General features: G+C 39.6%; 1 long non-coding RNA gene across 1 annotated transcript; it reads right to left on the bottom strand.

The window, feature by feature from the left end:
• Nucleotides 1-10,547: 10,547 nt before the first annotated feature.
• Nucleotides 10,548-24,741, bottom strand: LOC136011334 (uncharacterized). The gene is made up of 5 exons (XR_010611338.1): nt 24,677-24,741; nt 21,199-21,309; nt 19,885-20,023; nt 17,891-18,022; nt 10,548-10,587 (listed from the first exon to the last, which is right to left on the bottom strand). It is a non-coding gene; the product is annotated as an uncharacterized LOC136011334 (long non-coding RNA).
• Between the last annotated feature and the right edge of the window lie 2,684 nt (nt 24,742-27,425).

Here is a 27,425-nt window from a genome sequence, read left to right as displayed (position 1 = left end):
TACATTTACCTAAATGACTGCTATTATTAATAGAATTCCTCATTAAAGATGCTTATGCGTATACATACACACACACGCACATATTTATGTGTGTTTATCCACATCATATATAAATGTGTGTGTGCCTCTAGAAGCACATTCAGACCTCTGTTAATCTAGGACCACACTAAAACATAGGGTTAAGCTCCAGTTGTAATTCTTTTTCTGCATGTTACTGATAAACAGGGCTGGATCCACTCGTATCTGCTTGAACTCAAAGGTGGGTCAACAGCAAAACCAATTGTAGAACTGAAACATCACAGGCTACAACAAAAATAAAATGACCTAATCCTGTTTCCAGTAACTTCAAAAGACAGGATATTTATGGCAACATCCTGACCCATGCTTGGTCAACGGGGATTTTGCCACTGACCGCAGTGAAACTGAGATTTTGGAATAAGGACCTGATCCTGCAATTGATTTGTGTGATCTGCAGGAACAAACACCTCCTGAGAAGATAAGGAAAGCTAGTGAACCTGGATGCAAGTCAAATTCTGCCTAGGCTGATCTGACAGCATAATCACAGCTATGTTACAAAGCATGTAATAATATACAAATATATATATATTTTCTCAAATGACTCTACAAACCCACAGGAATCTTTTTTTACTTAAATGGAAAGGAGAAAATCTATATCTTGGAGACTGAAAAACAAATTAAAGGTTCTTGAAGGGTGTTTCTTAACATTTACCAGTGTTTTTCCCTATGGAAAAGATGAAAAATTAGCTTGAACCCTAGAGCTTTTGGTCTTTTGTAATCTTTTCCTTCTTTTCCCCCCCACAATGAATATAGATTTTTTAATCCTATATGCAGAGATTTCACATATTTAGATCTGAAAGCTTTCTTATTGTTATATGAGATTGTTTTCAATTAAAATTGCATACGGGACTTACCTGCACAAACAAATTGTGCTAACATACAGGCATAAGCAAACACCATATGAATCTGAGTAATTTTTGGAGCATGTTTGTAGAGCCTGTAACGAAATAATCCTGGCATCAAGAGAAATACTGTACTGTCAGGCTTCCTGGGGTAAGATAAGAATCTTTGCTGTCTGCCTCTATTAGGCTACAGGCAGGAAAACATCAACGGTCATTAAGGAGAGTTTTGCCATCTCCCATCTGGGTCTCATCACTGCCTCATGTATCACACAGGACCCTGAAAAGTGCAAGAGGAAACAATGCTTCATGTCTTGGTGCAGCAGCATTGCTCAGGATGGGGGAAGATGTATTCTGATTTTACCGCTCTGTGCTACTCTTTGAGCTTGAGCTGGTTCCACTTGGACCCATCCACTCACTGTCTCCTTTAGGATTTTTCAGGCATTTAGGTTTCCCTTTACATCTTCAGTTTATCGGATGTGCTCACCCTGAATAAACTCTTTCCTGCACTTTCACAGGGGCTACAACATGCAGAAACCTGATGTACAACATGGGGAAGAGGTGCTCCTCATGGAACAAAATAGCAAATTCTAGAGAAAACATTCTATTCCTTTGTAAGATATTTTAAGGATGCTATCAGCCAAATCACTTCTGAAATGTTATCTTAAGGTTAAAAACAATGAGCAGAGATTCAAAAATCTGGGTTGCATTTTTTTTGGCAAAAGTTCCTTAATCTTTAACCTTCAAATCTCTGTCAGTGAAAAGGGGATGGTGTTATTTCCTCCCTCTCCCACCCTTTCTCTACGTTGCTTGTTCAATCATAAAAACCCAGAGGAAAGACCTTCTTAGTCTGTATTTGTGAGACCTCACATGTGGCCAAATACTCACCTGAACAATAAAAATACAAAGCAAATAATATTAGCAAGATAGGTTTATGATGCACCTGAATAAAAAGAAAGCATTGACTGGCTAAAACCATGAAAATTATCAAACTGCAATAGCTAAGTTAGCTAAAAATAACAAAAGTCTTACTTAGATACTCACTATTGACTTTTTCACACTTTCTTGAGCACCCATTTTAGATGTTTTGATGAGAATTCCTCTTAGAGGTTTTCTCCAGGGATATTTGTGGGAAACGAAGACCAAAAAGGTTAAAAGATAATTAAATACTATTAATATGGATATTAAATATTTGGGAAAAACACAACATATTTCAGATACACGACATCCTTAACTGAAAAACAAGTATTCTGTAGATAGTTATTGAAAGGCTTGTTTGTTTAGGGAAAAATTGAGCATTGTGTTGGCAGTTCTAAGCCACCCACTTGGATGGGCCTTGAGCAACCTGGTCTAGTAGAAGGTGTCCGTTGGAAGTGTATGAGCTTTAAGGTCCTTTCCAACCCAAACCACTCTGTGATTGTATGGTTTAATTCACTCAGTTAAGTTCAATAAAACTGTGGGTTTGATATTTTGGTAATTTTGCCTTCGAGGAGTTCCTATCAACATCAAATGACTGGTTCTGTGCGTGTCTTCCAACAGTTCACATATTTGAAGAGAGATAAGTCATATTCTCCTACTAACCCTCAAAACCAACCTCCTACCTGGACCCACATTCCACAAGCACATGAGACTGCAGCAACCTCAATGGTGCTGTGAACTACAGTAAGGACTGACCCATTGGTGCCAGGATTTGGAACTGCTCACCTTGGTCACTAGGAGCATGTCATCATAGTTGGAATGATAGAAGAAACAAAACCTACTTTGGGATCCTTCAGCAGTACTGAAAGAACCATAAGATGAAACCTGGATAAAATAAAACATGATTTTTTTTTCATGCATTATAAAAATTGCGATTTTAAAAAATTAAACTTAATTTTTCCTTTAAAAAATGCAACATATGTGTGTGAAGACAAACCCAGTGCCTGCATTACCTCATGGAAGCTGGTTTGTAGTTCTAAGCATCAACCAGCGGAATGACTGCATGTATCTGTCATATGTTGGACTAGATGATCTTGAGGTCCTTTCCAACCCTAACTATTCTATGATTCTATGATTCTATGATTCTATGTTAATTAGGGGAATCTGTATAGAGCCAAGTTTTATAACCTTTTTCAATTTTAAGAGGTTTTTACAGTTACTGAATGCATTAAAACCCAGAAAACATTATGGGGATTGTCTACACTGGAAAGCTCACTTGTTGGGCCTATGGGGAGAGCTGATTTCATCTTGCTATATAGCCATATGAGTACAACAAGCAAAACAACGGTATAAAACTGTGCAAAACAGAGTTGGGGTAAACCACAAGACACTCAGCAATAAACCTTAATTTGACTACAAAAAGCAATTTATAAAAGAGAGCTTTTTGACACCTCTGGTTCCTCTAATCATATCTAATTACGGATAGATATGTTCTATATGTAGAGCATCAGGAGAGACATTACATGTTCTTGAGCTGTGGTAGTGAGCACGGGAGACCCCACTCAGGCAAAATTCCACTTTAAAGCCAGCCTGTGTTTTGCCTAAAGACTGAAGGTCAGACCCCAAGAAAAAGAGACTTTGGTGAAATGTCTTAAGTAAGCAGAGGGGCTGCCCTGCAGCAACAGCAGCAGAGAATAAAACACAGTACTTCCCATGTGGTGGTTTGGTAGCTACAGCAGGAATGACCACATCCACTCATAAGAGCCATCCAATTAGCTTCAGTGGGGCCTATGGAGAGTGTAGAAACCCTCTCTTTTCTGCCTGAACCCTTTCCTGCACAAGTCAGCCATGCAAAGGGCAGAGAGAACCCACCATCACCATCACTGCACAGAGCAGCAGATCCCTCCAAGCACCACTGCGCATCTCCCTAAATAACAACCAAGGTGCCTTGCAGCAGCTGGAGTAGTTTCTTCTCTGCTCTTTCACCACCAAGCACCCAAAATGGCCATCTAATTCCAGCTGGAAACTGTATGTGATTTTGCAAGGAAGCTGGAGATCAGGGCAGAGAAAGGACCCTCTCCCCAGGTTGAGTGGAGGATGCTCTGACGAGCTGCTAGGGGACCCTGGAGGGGATCTTGCTGGGTCTCCATGGCCAGCAAGGCTGAAGGAGGCAAGAAGCAGCAGAAAGGAGAAGGTCAAACCTTGGGATTCATCACCTGCACACGAGGGGTACCCAGAAGTGTGGGGCTGGAGGCAGCACGCACCACCAGAGAGGGGGGAAGCAGCTACGGTGTGAATTATCACTGCACAATTCCCAGATAAATCGAGTTAATGAAGCTGTGGCCTAATTAAACCCCATCCTTTGCTCGCTCCCTTCTTCTCAAGACACTGTGAATCTGTGCAGTGCTTTTACTTCTGGGCAGGGAATCCTGGAGCTTTTTCCCAGGAAAAAACAACAACGTTCCTATTGAAGTGGTTTTGCATATCTGCAAGCTGGGCCCTGCAAGAGCTTCGGGTGAAATGATCTGACTAAGCAGAGAAGATAACAGCAAGCAAAATCAACACATGATCACGGATCTTTTTTGTCATGCGGTTACTTAGTAATTAGATCAGAAACGGGCCAGGCTGCCCAATTAACTCCACCAAAACTGGTCAGAGCAGAGCACCAAACAAGATTTGAATGAGCATAGATTTTAAAAAGGGCAGGGTTGAATACACAAATCAGCGCAGCGATATGCTACAGAAATTCCATAGCTGAAATACAGCCACACAACAAATACAATTAAGATTTGGCATCCTCCCCCCCCCCCCCTTTATTTCAGCTTTAAAATGCAACAGCAACAAATAACATGTTTTCCACCAGAAAAATGTGAATCAGCAGCTTGATCTGGTCTCAGTTTTCACAAGCAAAGTCCCGTCTATTATAATCTTGTTTTTCTCAGCCATAAACACAGTGTGAAGAGAGAAAAAAAAGAAGGAGAAATTTATGTTGAATATGGTTATAGTTATTATTTCCCTTCTGGGGATTTATTAAGCATGTGTTAGGAGTTTAGGTATAAAATGAAATTGTTTTTTCGCTACATGGATGTCTTCTGTGACTATCTGTAAAATTTCATTAAGGTGTTAGACTTGATATTGCAGATCAAAGTAACCCCAGGAGATTAAGGAGACCCTGCTAATTGACTAAGGTCATGTACTGCACTTCCCACTGGCACTTTGGCCTACATTGACAACAGAGGAGCAGTCCCATCTCAAAGGACCATTCTATAAAAATACCATTTTCTTTATCTGTAGTCCAGTTTTCACACCGCCAGGATAACAAGGGATTTCCTAAACCCAGGTGGACTGATTAGAGTTTTGAGTATGTAACTTTCTGAGTAAAAAATATACATGATACTTTTGAACAATTTTGACATTTTATCTTACCCTTTAAAACTCACGGGAACATATTGCACGTTAGGTGTTTAAGAATAAAAAGTGTCAGCATATATAGCAAGTTCCATCATTCAAACTTGGCACTAAAGAGGATATTGAAAGCGTTGCTGCAGACCATTAAAACCAGCTAATTTACAATCAAAGACATTGTTGCATGAAGTGCCAACTTGGTCAATAATTAGGGCTTGGAATATATATTCAGCTTTGACAAGAGAAAGTTCCCAAAACCCTTTCCCTGTTGATCAAAACATACAATATATTACTCTCAATTGGACAGTCACTGTTAGTTCCATATTGTGATACTATTGAAAGTTATGGACTATCGGGGGGGTGGGTGGGGGGTGATGAGGAATTATTACTGCTGTCAGCAAGATTTGTGAGCCCATTGCTGAGATACATGCTCCCTCTTGAATCCTGCGCTTTGACATGTAAATGCTAGGAAAAGTTGGAGGGGATTCAGAAAAGAACTACAGAAATGAAGCATGAGTTGGAAAATATGGTTCTTTTCTCTCTTCATCATGGGACAAGTAAGGAACTCACAGCCAATTGACCAGAAGTTTAAGGGTAGGATTTACAGTTGCATTGAAATAAACAGGGGAGCTCAGATCATACAGCTCATTAATTTAGCAGACTACGAGTAAGGACGACTGACAACAGCAAGCTGAGTTAGAAAGGTGCAAATTAGAAATTAGCTGCCGTATTTTCACTCAGTAAGTTATATACCAAGTGATTTTGCCAGTGTTCTTTCACTAAAAGTCTTAAAATCAAAGTATTTTATTTCTTTTTCCTAAACCGAGTCCTGTTTCAAATAAGGAGGTTTTTTAGGTCTGATTTCCTGATGGGTTTTCCTCAATTTTATCCAAGTTCTTCTTGAAGGGAAGATTCAAACTTGAGGCAATGTCATGAGCAATGGGTTTACTGGGTACATTTTAACGACGTTAATGGATGTAACAACCACCCTTCCATTCACCGGATGAAATCCCCATCTAAGCAGAAGGATAGTAGAAGGCTTATGACATACATAAAACGTGTGTCGTTTGCATGGAGATGAATTTCAGACTTTAGAAGCCAACAGAATCACATTTTCCATTATGTTCACCCAGCAGAACGGATTTCATTAATCAGCCTATCATCAAGGGCTCAGTCCTACCGCATTACTCACACTAAGTAATACCTAAGATGCAAATAGGTTCACTAAAGCAAAGGACGCATCTGGAGAAGTTGTGTCATTCTATAAGTAAAGGTGCTTTAATGGACTTTGAGAAATCCCTGGTTTCACAAATGAAATTCTCATACCCTTTCAGCTCTTCAGAAAGGTCTTGAATAAATAAGCTATTCAACAGAAGTATTTAATCACCTGTAGCACTGGAGAACTATGCAAAAAGTTAAACTGTTGAATGATGTACCTGATGAAAACAGGTAAAATTTACCGTACTCTACTTCTTTAACTCAAATAGTCAGTTTGAAATTCTTTTTCATTCAGACGTACTCTTTCAGCCACCATTTTCAATAAGATACAGGAGGCTTTATATCGTACTAATATGGAACAACTTGGTGTAGATGAGGCTTTTTTACTCTTGATTCATTGGAATTCAACATGCTGCCTGTATTTTTAATGCTCCATATACCCATTTAACCATCCAATTTCTTGGGATGGCTTGGTTTATCCATGATAAGTAGCACTTATCTTTATACTGAATAAAATATTGTTTCCTACCTTGTTAAAATTTCCCTGAAGTTGGCTGGATGCTATATTTTCCTTGCTTTATATCCTAAACATTACTACAAACTTTGAATGTTCAAACTGACCAAACAAAGCATGAGAAAACCCAACTTTTACATTCACATCGCATTGCCCTTTGGCAAATCCTATGAAGTTTTTTGACCTTCCTTTTCTCCAATTGCAAATGAAAAGTAAATTATTTTATTCTTCCCACTGGATTGAATACCTGTGTATTATTCCTTGCTAAATGCCTGATAGAAGTTAGGTGGTTTTGTACCTTTTCAAGTAGTTTATTAGTTGTTTCCTATTTGATTAGTGGTATGGGAATCATTTGAAAAACTCCTTGGGATAAAATGTGGAAAAGGGACAATATATTTGTTAATTGTTGTTGCTGTTCTTGCTATGATCTTTGGCAACACCTGCTGGTGGTACTATGCAGTGCTGGAGCCACTCTCCATATATGCCTTCAACATATAGACCTTCAACTGGCCACACAATTGCTATCTAGCCTCAAAGAGCATGGACTCAGTGTGCTTAAAAACATCAGGCTAAGCTCACGAAAGCGTTTGCATATGCTCTACAGGCTCAAACACTCTTTCACATTAAAATGTGCCTGATTTTGTTTATCAGCGCATCTGCTGTGGTTTGTAAAAGTTGCAAATGTACAGTAACTTAATCCAAAGAGAATTTTGCGCAGAGCATCTTCTGTACTCTTTCTAGTAAGAAGGTGTTTTGAGCAGCAAGATAAATAACATTTAGGCATCTAATAAAAACCGCCTGGGTTTTTTCTTGGTCTCAAATCCTCTATTTTACATAGCACAGCAGGAAAGCCTTGTATTGTAGGTGAAAGTCTGTAAATTTGCAGTAACTGAAAAATAACAGGAGGCGCAGCAGCATTCTTTATGTTAGTCTATATTGATCGGCCCTAATGAGCACCAGTGGAGCTGTAGCTAATGGTGGTATGTCTGGTGTTAAGGGCAAATGTGGGAGAAGATTATCAACCCAAGGGGTTTAACAGTTGCTGGACTGCCCTCAGCCCTCGGGGCAATGATGCACTTGAGAGGTCACTGTATCAAATGAGGGAAAAGATTCAGCTTGTGCTGCTGGAAGAAATGCAGCAGGAGCTGTATTTTAGCTGAGACTACAGGCATCAATAAAACAGTTACTCTCTGCCTTTCGTTTCTTCCCCTCTCCTTTCCCCATGACCACTGTCTACCTAGCATTGCATTCCTAATTAGGAATCATAGCATCAGAGATCCGGTAAGGGATCGTACAGAGCTGCTCCAAATTAGTCAAGCTTCAATATGCACAAGGAGAATTTAGGCACCTTGGCACAAGCACTGCAAGGGACTGGTGGAAACGCCATGGAGAATGACAAGTTACGGGGCAGAACTCTTTTACACCTGATGCCTGTTTATTACCTGGGGGAGTCACGCTGCCATTTGATGTGAATTTGCTTGATATTCCATTCACTATGTTGCTTGACACCCCCTTCTGAGATCTGAGAGGGGCAAGATGAGTGACCACCAGAGCAGAGAAGGCCACTGAGCTTCAAGGGAAAGTTAACTGGCAGATACAAGAGCATGCTCGCAGTGAAATTTTAGTGCAGAAAGGAATCTATAGGTATTCAAAGAGATAAAAATGAACCCAGAAATGCCTTGAGGTGGATGGCATGTTGCACATTCTATGCCTTAATAGCATAATGGAATAATTTTAGCTGTGTGAGACTCCAAAACACACCAAGAAGTTCTGCTGAGAACTGTGCAGTGAGATTTCAAATGTTTCTCACAATAAATACTAATACATATATACATATATATGTATACAAAAAGGAACTGGATGTTTTACTTAATGTAAATAAGTTGTAAATAAGCAAGTTAAATATTACCGTAGCTCCGTTATGCCATGGTACCCTGTGGTTATGGCAAATTATTTATTAGGTCTTAAAAAATTCTACGACATGGATTCCTCTTGCTCCTTAGAGACCGGTGATGGGTCAGATTAGTACAAAAACCTTCACAGTTCTACCTTTTTTTGCAGTATTAATATGCAATAAGGCTGAGCCCGGCATTTCTTTGTTCCAGTCGGGATTTTCCAACCAAACTTTTGCCTGCACAAGAATGAAGCAAGTCAGGATTTGGTCAAAGATGAAGAATATTTCCTACCACTGTCAGGGTAGAAAAAGAGGGGTTTAGGCTGCTACCAGCATGCTGACATGAAAATACCTGAAATAAGTGGAGCAGGCACTAACGCTGGCGTGCACACTCAGTGGGAGCAACGGGGCTGGAGAGGATAGGAAACATTTTCTGCTAAGAAGCAGGAGTTGACACATCCGACACTCGCTGCCTGATGGGCTCCAGCTCAGGGGTTTTATGTCTGCCGGCTCCCACCACTGTCCATTAGACAGATGCCCGCGCCAGGGATGCTGCAGCCACAAGTGACACTAATGTGCTCAACTGTTGACACTGGGGAACCCACAGAAATATGTGTTCATGCCCGTGGTTGCATGCACGGTTAAAGTGAACCAGTCTGGCAAAACAGAATGAGGGAGTTTGCATCCCCGCCGTTTCTGCTGTCCCCAACTATATGCCTTTTTAATGCTGAAATTTCCAAATATCCAGGCAAAAAAAAATGACCCACATTGTTTTTAAAATACATCCTGAGAAGTATTTACGCATTAGAATCATTACTAGTATTATTATTTATGCTGTATTTGAAGTCATACTTGGTTTATGCAACATCATGCTGTTTCTTTACAATATGAACGTATGAGCAGGCTATGTGGTAAATTCACGACACTTATTTTCTGCAGGCTTGAGTTCATAAGCAGCTTTCTAATTCATACATTTATGGAGATTTCTTCCCATTGGAAGCTATGAGCTGTGCAACACAAGCAGATAACCGCGTCCACTGAGCCTGCAGAAATGTTACTGTAATACTGACTTATCAACAAGGCCAAGGCTGGATTTAGACACTTCAAAGGAAAAAGAAGATTCCCAGCTCAATGCGAAGCAAAGAGCCAGGTAGCATGTTTCAAGTGAGCGCTCATCCTCTTCAAATGTTTTTCACTTCAAGATATTTGAGTTTTTCTCCTGCTCGTATTTCCGTCTTAAGAGCTGTTACCCATATAAAATTGGATACTCAGAAACACAAAATACTGTTGAAGTTTGAGAGGTGGCACTTTGTTTTTATTCATGGACTTCTAATACTCTCAACCACTTCTACACTCTTTGTTACTGAATTTTAGTTTTGGACATATCTGATCTTAAGAAAGTCATAGATAAACTTCCAGATTATACCGTCTGGCTATCTTCTTCTACTGACAGAAATCACGCTCAAATTCCTGCCTATATAGTAGCAAACTCCATACTACGGAAGGATCAGATCTCTATGACCTAAGTAAACCATTTTGGTGAAGTATTTCTCTGAAAGGAGGATGTGAATAATCCAACAAGAACAGCTCTGTGATGACTTTCTTCTTTAGGAGGCTTTACAGTTTTGTAATGCAGTATTTTATTTCATACCTTTTGTTCAACATGCTGCACCTTGGACAGATGAATGTCTGGGATTTGAAATCAGCTTCGACTGGGTTAGCTGAAATGGCAAGTAGCATCCAGGTAAGAAACAAGTATTGAATCATTTGATGTTTCTGTTTTCACAGCTGAATCTTTTTGGTCTGAAGCAACTTCCATGTGTGCATTAGAGTTCATCAAAGCCTGCAGAAGAATGAAGTGGAAACACATATCGCAGCACTGGCAGGACAGCGGGTCTGCATTGACTTGACTTGGGACCCTGCTGTATTTCATAGAATCATAGAATAGTTTGGGTTGGAAAGGACCTCAAGATCATCCAGTTCCAACCCCCCTGCCATGGGCAGGGACACCTCACACTAAACCATCCCACACAAGGCTTCATCCAACCTGGCCTTGAACACCGCCAGGGATGGAGCACTCACAGCCTCCCTGGGCAACCGATTCCAGTGCCTCACCACCCTAACAGGAAAGAATTTCCTCCTTAGATCCAATCTAAACTTCCCCTGTTTAAGTTTTAACCCACTACCCCTTGTCCTGTCACTACAGAAATTTACCCACATCATGGAAGTTAACTCCAGAATCTAATTAGTCCAAAATGCCCCTTCCAAAGCAAATACAGAAACGTACACAAGCACAAACTTTCATGTTACCAAAAAGCTAAACCAAAGAACTCAGTGCTCATAATGACATTTAGACAACAGGTTTAGAAGTGATTGGTTTGCTCAGATCTTTTGCTGTGATAGGTGTATAAGGGCAGGATCCTGCACCTCAACATCTACAGCGAAAGTCCCTCAGAGTTTAATGATGTGGGAGTCCAGCTAAGGGACCTGCCTCTTTGGTTTTTAATAGTTGGTATTGACGAGTCATTTGGAAATGTTTGCTTTGGAAAGGACATGCTATTTATTTTTGCTTTCCATTTAAATATAAAAAATAAAAGATCTTGCTTGAGCTCAAAACAATAATCCATACAATGAATAAGCACTCGGCGGCATAACAAGTTTGCTCACTCAAATGAAGAATTCTATATTCTCAGCTCTGGAGATTAAGTAGACACAAATTCTATTCCTTTACCCATCTATCTCAAAAGATGCTACCAAGTCATTATAACTTAGGCAGTAAATAAGATCTTGGTGGTGTATATTTTTCCACCTACATTTCAACTGATTAAATGAAATGCAGCTATTTCAGGGGTTTAGAGGAAATGCACCTTGTTTTCTCTGCAGTGGAGGTTTTCACTTTACAGTATCCTAGCCTTCACCCCTTATATGCTACTAAATCCCGTAAGTGATCCCAAGATGATGCTGTTTAGCACGGTACTATTATTTTCAATGAAGCAGCAAGTACTGCTGCATGAGCACTTGAAAATGCATGAGCCTTGCCAGGTTGTGAGAGGAACCCAAAACATGAGCCTTGTGCATTTTAGAGAAGAAAAAAAAAGAGGAAAAAACCTCCCAAACCAAAAACTATGCTAATTTAAAGCCACTTTACTAATTAGTGTGTATTATCATAAACCTCTTTCATATCTACAAATCCCCTCTTAAGGAAATATGCCCTTTCCTACTTACTTACTTACTGGCCTCTTGGAAGCAGTGGCTCTGCTCTTTGAGTCCCAAAATCCTTCTAACACCTCCTATGGAATCCAGCCATAAGGATCCTCCCTTACACTTCCTTTATGGAAATACATTCATAATCCACATGCATTATGGTGGGGTGAGAAAGTTTCCCAGTCTTAATTGCCCCACTCAGAGCATCCTGCTGGTGATTTAAAATAGGTACAGTGCCAATTGAACCATTCAAACTCAAACCAGCACAACTTGCCATGACTTGTCAGCAAAATGTTTCTGCCATTTACTGCAAGAGGAGCTTGGTTGAACTTTCAGCCCATTTTCCCTGTCACAAGGCTATCTGAGAGATCGTTGGGTGATGGAAAGGTTTGAACCTTATGAAGTTCTCACAAGTCATTCGAAGAATATTTAATCTCAACATTCTTTGCTTGCTATTACAGTGAAATAGCCAAAAAATGCCAGATTATCTCAGCGAAACAAGACCCAACCAACACTTTTCACTCCCTGGCTTCGTAGGGTTTACAGACTCTAATTCTGAGCATCTTTCCATCTCTGCGGTTCAAGCCTAACTTAACATAGAAAAGGAACCTTCACACTGTGCTCTTTCCTAGGTACCCAAATATTGCATTTATAGGAATTCAGCAAGGTCTTTCCTGGCTGAGTTCTCCACACTTGCTGGTGGTTTCAAGCCAGGTCTGCGGTAGGGTCTCAACCAGTGCAGCACTGCTGACTTTAACAGAGCTTCACTGAGTTATTTGAGGCAAATCTTAGGCTTCTTATTTAAACAAAGCTCTTAAATAGCTTAGACAATGTAATTATACAGAAGAAAAGATGTATTTGCCTAACTATTCATTTAGCTTCTTAAAGATCAAAATATTAAATGTCTTCTCCATTCTGAGACTTCCACACATGAGCCTTCAAGGGGTTGCATTATATGACCAGAGGTTTTGGTCAGATGATGAGATACTCCTGTTCTTAGGAAATTTTCTTCCACTTTGACTTCTCATAGCTAAAAGGACAAGGCTCGGTGTTTCTATTCAGACTCACTGTGATGATCTCCATTAGGAGATCTGTTAAATGAAATTACTACCACTAGCTCCCTCCTCCCATTTTGACCAACAGCTTTCTGGCTTCAAGATTTATTCCCAATTTTTTATCTTCCAAACTGATTTTGGCGGACCATCTCTACCGTGCTTTTACCTCCATCCACATCAACTCCATTTCTGCTTCTGCCCCCTCCTTTTGTCCTCTGCCATCATTTTCTCAGTGAATAGCCCTCTGGTGACAATTTATTTGCTTTTCTTGCAGGTTTCTTATCGTGCAGGATCCATACTTATGCCCACTGCTGCTTGGTTTGGTCACTGGGTTACTGAGCTTTATCATCCTTTAATTTATCTTTTTCCTTTCTTATTCCAGAGAAAGAATACACTAAAAACTGTTTCCTTCAGAAAGTAATCTCACAACATTCAAGCATGGGCTTGATGCCTTCCCACAATACATACCTGGCTCCCCAACACTGAAATGCTCCTATGTCTAAAATTGAAGAGTGATGGTTTCATATTTAAAAAACTATCAACAGCAGCATCACTGATATTGCCTTGACACACAACATAGCAAAACCTAATTCAATATGGAGAAAACTTTGTTGACTGGAAAACAAAGAAATACATCATTTCATTACCTGATCATATAAAATCATTGGCAGTAAAAGGACAGCAAGGAGAGGAAAATCGAGTGCTGAATCATGAACAGAGTCAGCAGATGAAGGTCTTTCTTCTTAACAGTCTTTAGCAGGGAAAAGAAGAAGCAGTGGATATTATTTCCAATTATTTCTCAAATTGGAACAGAGAAAGGGAAAGAAAAAATACACACACACACAGAGAGAGAAAAAAATCCCTGACTTGGTGCTACTGGAGTTTGTAGCTGGAAGGAAAGTCCTTGCTTATATTGAAGTAAAGTTCTGAAAATAAGCAAAGAACAGATTTATTGATTTTTGGTGAAGTCTGGGTGTAAAAAAGAGAAAGAATAAAGAAGTGCTCTTTGCCCGCTATGTCCAAATGACATCCCCAGTGGCCTTCTTAATGGTGGGGGAGGGGAGGGGGCAGGTGCCTACCCCGGCACATGGACACAACTGCCCTTAGGCTAGGGCTAATGGTATTGGCTGAGCCTGCTGTAAGCCTCTCTTTTCTAATAGCCAACTTTCTCTGTGCGAGAAGACAGACAGATATTGATTGGTCCAAATGCCCTTGAGTTGACAACATCTGAAATGAAAATCCACAAGGCTAGCACAAACTTTCTGCAAGTTCAATTTCTGGAATCTGATTATGAGGCTGGACTGTGGAAAGCATTGGGAGATGTAAAAAGGTCTCCTTTTGTCGCTGCTTTTATACGTGTAATTATCGGGAGGTGAGCGAAAACGTCGTCAGATTTGCCAGACAAACGGCAGTTTTAAGAGGCACTTTAAGGGTAATAGTGGTTTGATTAAAGGAACAAAGAAAGGCGGCTCCAGTGTGGGAGTTTAACGACAAAGGACCTAATTCGCAGAGACACAGGTCGCATTTCCTGGCTCTAAGCAGTAATTAGGTATAAATAAATAAAATATGCGTTCTCTTTTCATCCGCTGCTACAATCCGCTTTCAGGAGATACTGAGCAGTATTAGAGAAAGCTGCACTATATAAAGAGTTCACCTTTCAAGGAAGTTACTTTACCCATGCAAAGTCTAAGGTTGACTACCAGCAAATCCGGTTTTCTCTTCTAATGGCTTTGTTTTCCAGGATGCAAATATTGAAGTTGCAGTTTACAAATGTTAAGGATGGGGAGTGGAGAAAAAGCTGGAGGAGCTTATTTGTACCCTATTAAGCATTCTTTTTTGATTCTACAAATTCGTCCTCAATCAATACATTGACTACTGTATAAACCTTAAATAAAGCATTATTAAAGTGGAAGCAGTGTTCCTGTCTTAGTGGGTTATTTAGAAGCATAAAAGATACACTCTTAAGAATCAGCCTCATGCTAGGCAAAGTACGGCTGGAATACACATGAAATTTATTCAGTCATTGATTTGTAATGTTGATCCTCCATGGCATCATGTTTCTTTTCTCATTAATCTTAGTTAACCCTCTCAAAACAATGCCAACATTGTCGTTTGATGTATTGAAGATCCAGCATGCAGAGGATGCTGCTTTCTAGGCTGCGGCTCCTGCCATGAGTACGGCTAAACTCACAGAACCAGACAGTCTTGCTTGCTTGGTTTTGTGTTAAAGACAAAAAAGAAAGTTTTCTCTCAGAGGAAGGAACAAAGAAAGAAGATGCTGTCCAAAGACGAGGCATCTGAATGATTGGTCTGCAGAGTATTAATAGACCTGCTGGAGGTCCCCTACGGGGCAAGGAGCAAACTGCGGTGGTATTTCCAGTACTAAAGAATTAGCTTCAGAACAAAGTCCCTGCAGAGGAAGGCAGAAAGCTGCAAAGAGCAATCCTAATTTACAAATTAAGATCTCTGTCTATAAAGTGCCATTAACTATTTTAATTTGAGATTCTTATTATTATTCTTCCTGCAGCTCCTTCCTATCCACCTGGTATCAGTGCTTTTGTAGAGAAGCTGGACGAAGAGGAGGATGAGAGGTCATTTTTGGAGAGACCAACAGCAAGTGTGCAGACACTCAGAAGCCTCAAGCATGTACCACCCTGCAGGAGGTGTCACTCCTCATCGAAACCTTCTCCTTTCCTGTGAGAAATGAATGGGGTTTAACCCATCATTCCTGTGGGCTTCACATTGGGCATGCAGGAACTGAACTGTGGCCGTTAATTTTGGCATATAAGGGTAACAATATGTTTGCCATCATATATCATGACACGTGTCAAATATCATCTCTTTAGACCAATGACCTACTGCTATTGATTCTTTCACTGCAAAACCATAACTAGCCTCATAGTCCTTCCTGAAGATGCAAGTGCTTTTGTTATGGGTCAGCCCTATGGGCTCTGATCTTAGCATCCAGCTTTCTTTAAAGTCCATCTGTCCTTTAATTATCACAGAATCATAGAATCCCAGACTGGTTTGAGTTGGATGGGACCTTAAAGCTCATCCAGTTCCAACTCCTCTGCCACGGGCAGGGACACTTTCTACTAGACCAGGTTGCCTGATCGTGTTCAAACTTCCCTGTCTGACTTTTTGATGAGCTATTACAATATAATTACAATATATATATACTATATATATACACTACAGTGCAGATTACAATATATTATCAATATAGGAAAAACAAATAAATAAATCCCAAGGTTCCATTTTGCCTGTAATTGTTTACAGACTGTAGGAGATCAAGACACAGATGAAGAACGGACATCCCCTTTCATACCCATAGAAGCTACTTTCAGCATCAAGGGGGAAATATTTTAGACTATGAAGTAAACATTAGCAGCAAATGTGAGTGTTGTTTTCCGTAAATCCATCCCTTGAAACTGTTTCTTCCTTCCATACCAAATAGTCTTTCTAATCTTTTGTCTTTTCAAATAGCTGTGCTAATATTAAAACCATGCTTCACAGCAAACAGCATTTCTGGGATTTTCCTAAGAGATGTGGCTTTGGATAAGAAAGTGCAATTGAGTTAAAGCAGTAGGAGAGCCCGGAGTCAGTGGGGTTTGTTGTGATCAGTTGACCACTTCCCAGTAGGCATCTCTGCAGTCGCTGAGAATTACTAAACACCATTTCAAGGAATATAGGTAATTCAGTCAACCAAAAAACCAAACAAAATAACCCCAGCATAAAATACATTTTAAAGAACCCTACTGGCATGTGAAAAGCAGAAGTGTGTCCAGCCTGCTTTGAATCATTCTCGGTGTACTTTTAGCTAAGTACAAATTGGACGGGCAAAATCTCTTAGTGTGCACTTGGATTAGAAAACAGATATTTCTGCAACCACTGAAACGTTTTTGAGAGAGAGAAATGACAAAGCTGGCCTTTTTTCCTCCAATACTTAGAACATATCACACCTTTCATGCAAGCATGTCACAATACTTTAGGGAGTAAATAAGAATACACTATTTGATATGACAATTCAAAGAAGACATTACAGCTGAAGAACTTTCTTGCTGTCAGATAAAAGCAGATCAGTTTTTGTCCTGCACCAAGCAGGGCTCTCTGTGACCTGGCCATTGCTTAGAAAAAATCCTGTAATTCCTGCTATATTTTCACGTATTTTTTTGCTGGTGAACTGAAGCTGTTTGGTAATAGGCAGGATGAAGAGCTGAGGAGCTCTCAGTACAGCTCACACTATTCTGAGGCTGTATCTTTTCACTTAGAGACCCTGATTTATCATCAAAACCAAACTTCTGTACAAAATTCTCAGCTGGACATTCACGCTGACAAGTAAATACATGTAAGTATGTCCATACAGGTACCACACGCTTTGCTAAAATACGTGTGCATGCAAAATTGAATGAACATTCTCTGTTCCTATTTTATCACTACTGCACTTCTAAGACAATACTCTGCTACCTCTATAAAGAATGATAGGACAGGCAGGCTGGAGTAGCTGCAGGGGATCCTATGCCTGTTGACTGCCAAAGCTGCTTACTACTTAACAACTGATCAACTGGCCCCCAAGGCAACAGCTTAACAAGCCCCAGTAGAAGTGGACTCAAGATTTCTTCCTCAGCAAAGAAAATGAAACCATTTACCAGGTATGACCAATATCTAGAAATCAAGGGCAGCAGCACCAACACTTCAGCTCCCCAGCTCTTTAGAAACAGCAAGGTATTTTTAATCTGAATTCTGAAAGTTGAGCATGGCTTACTAATATTGCAGTAGGAAAAGGGAATGTGGTCCAGGGCTGCTTTGCAGAGGCAGAGCTTGGCTTGCACACTTAGTGCCTCCAACACCGCCGGTGAGAAGGGATGCTCGTGGGTGCTCCAGGGCAATACCGTGTCTGTGCGAGGGAGAGAGAAAGAGAGAGCTTCAGTACTGAAATGCAGCAATTCCTCTGGGGTGAGATGTGGCAGCTGTTTACCAGCACAAAGCAATTCTGTGCAGCAGTTTCGGGGAGGAAATGAAGAATACTGTACTCGGCTGAAACTACAGGGGGGATTTTAGGAAAGCAGAATTTAATTACCCGAGCTGGAATTTGGCCAGGACACCAGGGCTCACACCTCTGCTCTCGTGAAAAGTGCCAAGGGGTCTTTAATAGTAACAAACGGTCAAGGTTTGGGGTCAGTGCTTCACCTGAACAACGCTTTCAATAACATTTTGTTCCTTAACAGCACAAAACTTCATCCAAAGTCCTGGGTTTTGCGGTGGAGTTACCATGAAGAACAGCTTTTCTTAGGAATCATAGAATCACGGAATGATTTGAGTCGGAAGGGACCTTAAGGCTCATCCAGTTCCAACCGCCCTACCACAGGCAGGGACACCTTCCACTAGAGCAGGTTAAGTTTCTGTTCCTCTCAGGATCATCTAGAAATAGCCAACTTGTAACACGTCTTCAGGTCCATTGCAGGAAATGAAAGGAATATCTGGATTTTCAGGCGGGGTAGACCTTAGGGGCTGCCACCTAATATATCCAGATTAGCTGAATCAGTTCCATAACCTACCAATAGCCTGACACATTTCCTAAAGCATTCGTACTCCATTTCTTCCATCCCTTGAGTCAGAAATGTTCTAATTTTTTAAGGGATTTTTCCAAAGGAAGCTTGAGGCTGGAGGGAGGGTTGGCATTTTTCATTTGCTTTCTATAACTTGCTGTTTTATAGTTTTAATCCTGCAGCCATCAGGAGAGGTGTGAAGAAAACCTGCAAGGACAAACCCTATATGAAAACTGGAACAGCCTGTTGACAACTCAGCTTCCTACACACAGGCTTACTCACATATGTTACCTGGTGCGTTTAGTGGGGTGTGTTACATGGGTGACTCCCAATTTCTCCTCTGTTTTCACCTCTGCTTTTTCTTCTTTAGCCACGTTCTCCAAATTAAACTTGCAGCTCTTCAAATGTCCTTTGGTTCATGCCTCCAGCTCTTCATTTCTAGATCATTATTCACCCTCTCTCTTTATGAATATACTAAAGAACTTGACAATAATGAGGCTGCAGATTGCTGAAACTACCCTGTATGACATTAACTAGTGTCACATCATTTCTTCGTATTTTCTACTTGCAATAGACTCTTTACATTTAGATTGGAACAAGAAGTGCTTTGTGCTCCATGCCCCTGCATTGCTCTCTGTAGAAGCAGGCATGAACAGTGACCAAATTACTACTATTAATGCACAAGATATCAACTCTGGAAACATATTAAATGTCCGGATAAACTGCCATTTGCAAAAGCTTCTTGGAAAAAGTGGGGGCTCAAAAACATTGGCTAACTCTAAAATGTCTGTGACAGCTTCTAAGAAAGTCAGAGTCCTCAAGAAGATGGAACAGTACAACCCTGAGGTCCTAAGTGTTTGGATGAGCTGTGTCAGACCTTGCGGCAGCTTTTGGGGTCACCAGGCAGCTCGTTTCTTAAGGAAATACTTGTAATCAAGCTCGGAAATGCTAATCTAACACACGTTACAGCACTCTCGGTTTGAAGAGGGAAGTGCGGATGGTCATTAAGACCCATGTCAGGGAGGGCCAATAAACAGAAATCGAGCATCAAGCCAATAAACTGTATCATGTCATACCCAGCATCACATGCAACACATGAGAAAACGGATGTCATGCCATGTCTGCATTAGATAATCTCAGTGAAAGAACCCAAGTACAAAAGAAAGGAACAAACCAGCGTAGATTTACTCAGCAAGAACATAAACAAAACCTTTAACTCAGGATTCCAGGCATGACTGCTCTTGCGATGCTGCAGCAATATGTGAAATGTGAGCTCCACGCCTGCCAGCACCAAGAGGATTTCAATATCACAAGTCCTAATGATTTCTATTGCCTCATTGTAGCATCCTCTGAAAGGAAACACAGGACTGGATCAATGTAGTCATTGACTGACTCAGTGTATGGATAACTGATGCACATTAATACAGTCTACATTCAACTGGAGTGGTCCTCAGAATTACAACTAAAGGTATAACAATGCAATCTTCACTTTAACCTGAGCAATAGCTGAATTGACTTTTCCTGCTCCGTTTTCAAGTAGACACTGCTAGCTTCACTGCAAGCCCCCAAGCATCCTCTCCATATGACGTGGAGCATTGTTAGGTGAATTAACCCCCAAACACCCCCTCACAACATACATCTGCTCCATTGAAAAGTTGTTTGTGCTTCTAAAGTATCTCTGCAGAGTATACTGATCTATAAGTGCTTTATATATACTCTTAAAAACCTCACAGGCAACGGTGAGATAAGAATCAATATTCTCATTCTATGGATGAGCAATCAGATTAAACAACACACCAAAGGCTACACAAATTTTTGTACCATGTGTTCATAAATGATTCCTATTCCATTGCTAGGATGCATATAGGATTTTCTCCTAAGCTATAAAACTCATCTTTCTCTCAACCACTTGCTCATAGCATAGAACTATCTGCAACTTTACTGCTTGCCTTTTTTCATCTGTTGCTTTTACTGACCCAGTGTCACCTCCGTAACATGAAAACCCAGACAAACCATCAAGTTCTGCTTCCTGACACAGCAGAGCAAGGGGATTACAGAATAACTGTTCAGCCTGTAAAGTTAAACTACATATACCTCACATGCCATACCCCATTATGTGCTGCAGAAGAGATCTTGTCAGTGCAGCTGAGGCCTGAGCCAGGTCCTATGTGTTGCACTGTTTATTTCAAGGGAAAAGTGACCAGAAGGAGGAAATCCCTTTGACCAATAAAATTAACACCGCAATTCACTAGTACCCAGAGGCCAATGGCAAGCCATAGGTTTTAGAGGATGAATACCTAGCAACCAATAATTCACCCAGCCAAGATAACTATCCAGAGTAAACAGAGTCCCAAATGTAAGTCTGAAAAGAAATGAAGCCCTACATACCTTCCTTCCATGTGTTCATCTTAAATTTTGATTAGTTCAGTCCTCGGTCCATTGTTTTGCACAAAAAACCAAGGAAAATGTAATTGCGTGCCAGGGGGCTATTTTTAAAGAGAAATAAGAAAAATTAGAGTTTTACCTTTCAGGAGCCAGAGGATTTCGGAAAGCAGGACTCCAAATCGTGCTTCAGTGTGATTAAGTTGCATTTTTGGATGTTGGTTTGATAGATTTCAACAGAATAACTTCTTATCTAATGCATTGAGAGAGTAAATTAGCAGGGTAACGTACAATGCGATCACCCATACTACAACTACTAAAACAATTACTGTTGCAGATTTTCTTATTTGGCATATATCTTCTATATTGAGTGATGATATAATTTGGAAAATCATTAATAGTTAAATGCCTCAAAATAACATTAACCTTTGAATGTTTGAAATATACTTTTGAATACTTTGAAAAAAACCTTCTTCTTTTTCTTGCTTTTCCTTTGTGGAATCCTGTAATTCGCATCTCACCATTGGAAAACAGGTCAATCATGAAAGTCTTATCTACAGATTAGCTTATTCAGCGTGGTCTAGTTCTAAATTCAAGGCAGAGAGACCGTCACTTTTTTGATGTCACACAAAGTTTACCAAGTTTAAGCAAAATATAACTGTGACTTCTTAGCAATAATAAAGAAACCACCCTTTTCCTGTATTGGCTTATTTAGTACACGGCCATCACAACTCTGGGGAATCATGTTTTTGTACAGGTGCTGTTAAAGAGATCTATTAAGTAAAACAGTACCCACAGTACAAACTTCAGCTCCATTATTCTAAGGAATGCTGAGAAATGATTTATTATCTCTGCTATAAAAGCTTTTATTTCTTAAAAGAAGTCTTCTCACGCCCCTTAATTTTCTGCTTGTAATTTCAGAAGTTCTCAGTGACCATTTCCCAGCTATTAGCAACTCTCAAATGAGACAAAGCGCTATCACACATATATAATTATGGCATCTACAAAGCTAAAATACAGCTAAAAATCACACATTTAAAATGCAACATCTAACAATTTATAGATACGTTTGCATGTTTGCTCCTTGTATCTTCCCTCACAATGAAAAAAATCCCAAATTCCTGTCGTTAAGTGTGTGGAAAACTTTGCGAAGATTTTAACTCCAGCCAGTGAAAGTAAATTCATGATATTTTCGTGTTCAGGACTCCCAACAATTTTCCTTTTCCAGTGAAAGAATTTCGCTTAACATCATGGGTCAATCAAGTGGTTTCGTCTCAGGAGGAAGTGGAAGAAATCACTTGAAAATGGCTGGAAAAAATCTTCATTCCAGAAGGAGTTTTGAAAAGGTGGACTCAAGGTCAGTAAAGTGCTAAATGCTGTTCCTGACTCTCACCAATCCCTTGGTGATCCAGTTCATACAGCAAGTTGATTAGAACAAGCAAAGCTGACTGCCTTAAAGATGCCTTGTAATTGACCACAGTGCATCTGTTAGACTTGTAAAAATATGGGATATTTTATGGAAAGCTGAAGCATACTTGTTTACACATCTTAGAAGAGGAAGAACAGATGCTCAGTGCTTTAAAAGGTATAAATACGTACGCTGTGATTTAAGTAATAAAGATGCATAAACACATATTTTTTAGAATCCTTCTCAATTTCCCTTAAGGATCTAAAGAGCCGTGCTCGAAGTAGACAGCAGCCTTTATATCATCAAACTATTTTTCAGAACAGGACTTAACTATACAGCAGAAGCATTTCTGAGTTGGTTTGTCCCGTTTTGTTAAGCCTGTATGCATAAAGAGCGATGATCAAACTAATGAATGTCATAGTGTTTTGGAGGTGACTCTTCTAGCTGGAGAACAAATACTACTATTGACCTGAAACCCAATAAACTGACATTATTATGTGCTAACCAGTCATTTTTATATTAAGAATAAGCTAGTACATGTAGATTGATTATAAAAGCTAAATGCTCTTGGGATCCCCTACACTGAAATTAAGCTCAGCAAGCTCCTAGGAAAGCTAAACAAACTGTCCAAGCTTGTGAAGCTTTGTTAAGGCTGGGGATACTGGGAAAAAAACAGAAGAGAGGATTTTCAGCTTTTGAAATAGGTCTTCCAAAAAGGTCACCTCAGTTGTTAAAGCACCTGCTGGATTCCTTGGCTGGAAAAAGGTTTATTTTCCTTTTTATGTCTTAGCGATATATTTATTAATTTGATATATTCAGAGCCAGTTCAGAACGTTTTAGACTGCTGTAGTTGACCTAAGGATTAGCTGACCGTACTAAGCCTCTGACTTTTAACAGCAACTTATCTTCTTGTTGAACTTAAACACTGTTTTTTTACGTCTGTAGATCATCAAAGGTGAAGTCATTTACCCAACAGAAGAACTGAAATTTAAACTACAGTAACATAAAGTGTAATAACATAATCATATTCAGGAAGGAATCCGTGCGTTTTTACATGCATTCATGTATGTTTTCTAGACACAACATGCATGCAGCTTTCAACAATGATTTCAGGATTTTCATAACTAATAATTTCAGATTTTTTCTCCCGTAAACTTTCAAAATATATTCTTAAATACACTAAAAATAGGTTTTTACTAAAATTCCACCTGTACAAAGAAATTTATGGTTTAACGCATTTGAGTCACTGGGATTTACCATGTGAAAAATAGGGTGTTTTATCAAAAGAATAAATTAACAGCACTGCATTTTATAACTGCTCATTTGAATTTAACAGTAATTCAGTAAAATTATTTACCCTACTTCATAACACAGGGGTCTGACAAAGAACAAAGTCAAACCTCTATTTCAAGTCAAAATTGTTCTGTGATTGAAGTACCATAAAAGTAGGCATGACAGAGCTATCACAACACTGGGTGAACAAGCAGCGCAGAATGTGGACTGGAAACCAAGTCACTCATAAAATCACTTTGATAACTTTGTCAAAACTGCACAAAGAGCCTTTATCTGGACTCTTAACAGGAAAGACAATTTGATGCTTTCCCTTTAAGCAATATTAAAAGTCACTTCAACAGGACTGCAGTTTGGGAAATAACTCTGTAATGCTTGTACCTGCGCAAACCACATCTTCCTTACCTAGAGCTTCTGTATTTCTACAGATATTCTATATAAAAAGATTTTTAAGGCTATGAAGTCATTGTAAGCTTTTTTCAATTTGTATGGATTTCCGCAAAAAATAGCGGTTGAATGCATGAATTACTTGGTGGAATTCCATGACCGCTTATGTAGAAGGCCAGACTGGATGACCATAATAGTCCCTGCTGGTCTTAAAATCCATGAGTCAATTAATGTATGAATCTGATATAATTTAGAGGGTTGTTTTCATGGATCCACTTGAGATTAAATAGAAATGGCTAAGCTTTAATTATTTTAACATCTGATATTTGTCAGGCAAATTACTTCAAAATCAAACCATGACTTTCCATCCTGGTGAAAACATTTAATTACAGTAACTACTAGTAAAATTAGTTCAATCTGGTCTCAGATGCTTTTGGTTAGTGTTAAATACTGACATGTCTATTTATCATCCCTCCGGGTTCTAATGCTCAGTAACATTTCTCACTTCCAACTGGGAAAATGTTCATGCACTCACCTTCAACAGAAGCAACAAAAGCAGCTACCTGTGTTTTGTGAACTAGTAAGTGATTCCAAAGAGCTGAAAAGTAAGAAATACTATTACTATGAACGTGAAATCTTTCAGAAGAGCTAAAACCATGGATTTGTGTATAAGCTTAAGAACTGTTTTGAAAAGCCTTCCAAACAGTAACTCTAGATCAATAAAACCTAGGTTATAAGGTACCTGCAAAGCCGGTACCAGGAGAAGGCAGCAGTGCTTGGACACACAACCAGCTGAAGGGATTCTGATTATCAATAGCGTTCCTTTCTTTTGATATCATGGTCACAACTTTTTGATATCATAATGCACATGAAGAAGATGTTAGAACTGAGAAATACATTTTCAGGCATTCTTCGATCTGTTTTCCTTACTGTACCTGCAATTCTTCAATAACTTTGTTTTACATTGCAAACATCATTTTGGAAGCCAACTGACTGTGCTAAGTCAAGAAATAGAGAAAGCCAACTGTCTGAGTAGAGGCAGAGTGTTTGAGAAGTTTACAAACAGCAGTGTTATGTTAGGTTTCATTTGTGGTTATTGATATAAGTGTGATCACAGTGAGCTGAGGTAGCAGTTTTGCTTTCATTTGTTCATCCTGAGCATTTTTCTTCATGACAGTAAATTAAAGTTCCTTTGGAATAGCTCTAGTACTGCAGTAGCTGGGAGTAGTGAGGTGAAATATGGCAGAAAAACAACATTCAGCCAAACAAGGTGTTACTGAGCACTGTGACGAAAGCTGGGTTTGATTTCAACAAGGTCACATCTTTAAAACATCACACGTCCTGAATGCATAACTGGTTCTTACACACTGAGTTTCACTTATGTGAGAAGGCGGCCTGTTGCACCCTGATTTAAATGCCCAAACTGATAACAATTACTGTCATTGCTTTAACATGAAGAACTCTGCAAACCCACATATCCAAACTCAAAGCCCAACAACACCTGAGTAGTTGACTCAAAGTCTGGACAAACATTCATGAGCTGTTGAAGAGTCAGCTACAACCTACCCAATGATTTAAGCTGAATAGGTCACAGTCAGAGATAATTAAACTTATTTGTACTGCATAGAACTAAGTCAAATTAGAAGTGAGCATTTTAATATTGCAGAAAAAAACTTTTATTGTATTTGTCTAAAATGAGATAAATTGATTTAGGATTTTACAGACATATTAAAACGCATGAGGATAGAGTTAAGGTTGCATATGTAACCTCACCTTGAGAACTTCTCTCTGCAGAGATTTGTGCAGAAGCTGCTCCTACCAGTTTAAGTTTCCCTGTGTTGTTTTTTTCTAGGACAATATCTCTGGCAGAAAGGTGTAGTCAAATGCAAAATGCACTTCAGGCTGATAGTTCTAATCTCCTTTAATCTTCCTCTCTTGATTAACAGTAAGGGCTTCTGTGAAGGACAATTGACATGGTGCAATAGGTCATTTTCCGGTCTCAACCTTGACAGTGTAATCAGATAGATGGCATGCTTAATAGAGGTCAGTTAATGCAAAGATTAAAATTAACTGAAAGTCAATAAGGGAATAATAAAGGAAAATGATCACCCTGTTGCTCCTACTTTGTAAGAGTAAACCTTAACATTGCAGGCCAGTAGTGAAAAAAGAATAACCTAGTCGCAAGCTATCCAATAGGCCTTCATAAGCCCTCCAGCAAACAATTTAATGATTTCAGGTACCCTTTAAACTAAGTGGCCAATCACTGTTAAATCCTTTGGTATTCGTTGTAATAACATTGATCATGATGAACTCTTTTGGTATTAATGTGGATGTAATATATACCTTTTTAATTATAGAACAAGAAAATCCAATTACCCCTTTGCCTCATCAAAGTTCTTTGCTAGCTGTGACTATTTAAACATACATTATGAAACATTCAAACTTAAAGTGATTTTTTGTGCAAAGCAAGGGCCAAATCCTGCCAGACGCTGACCACTCCATGCAGGAATTATGGAAGAAAGCAAGAGTGCTGAGCATTGCTGACAAGATACATGGCTCTCTGTAGTACCAGCACATGGAAAGCTATTGGACATAGTGATGAGCTTCAGGAAGACCCTGATTAAAAAGGCAGAAAGCATTTCTTTATATAATGGAGTGGAAGCTGTTATAAGCAGTTAATGTGATTATTAGTTGGGACAAAGTTTATTCTGTAGAATAGGGAAGAAAAATGATGAGCTGAGCAAACTGATTTGGGTTTATTCCATGTGCTTCCACACTTTTTAACCTTGCTTCAAGAAAGAAGTTGTGTTCCAGCTTAAGTCAAGTGGAAGCAGAAGCTAGGGTCCTCTGATGCCAGTAGCCTACTTTGCAGCCAAGCAACACAAATGAACTCTATGATACAGAATCATGGAATGATTCAACTCAAATGAACTCTATGATATAGAATCATAGAATCATGGAATAGTTTGGGTTGGAAGGGACCTTCAAAGATCACCTAGTGCAGCCCCCCTACAATGATCTCCAACTAGATCAGGTTGTTCAGAACCACATCCAGCCAGGCCTTGAATGTCTTCAGGGATGGTGAATCCACCACCTCTCTGAGCAATCTGCGCAGGGTTTTACCACCCTCATTGTAAAACATTTCTTGCTGGGCTTTCTTACTTGGGTAGACATCTGCTCCCCACTCACTATGCCACGTGCGCAGGGACTATTTATACAAGTAAAACCATCAGGATTTTCCCCTGCATCAATAACCAGAAAGAATTATCTGGAGGAAAAAAAAA

This window comes from Lathamus discolor, chromosome 3 (assembly GCF_037157495.1).
Source record: "Lathamus discolor isolate bLatDis1 chromosome 3, bLatDis1.hap1, whole genome shotgun sequence".
NCBI lineage: Eukaryota > Metazoa > Chordata > Aves > Psittaciformes > Psittacidae > Lathamus > Lathamus discolor.
The sequence above is the reverse complement of the archived record's forward strand: the minus strand, read 5'-3'. Positions and strand labels throughout refer to the sequence as shown.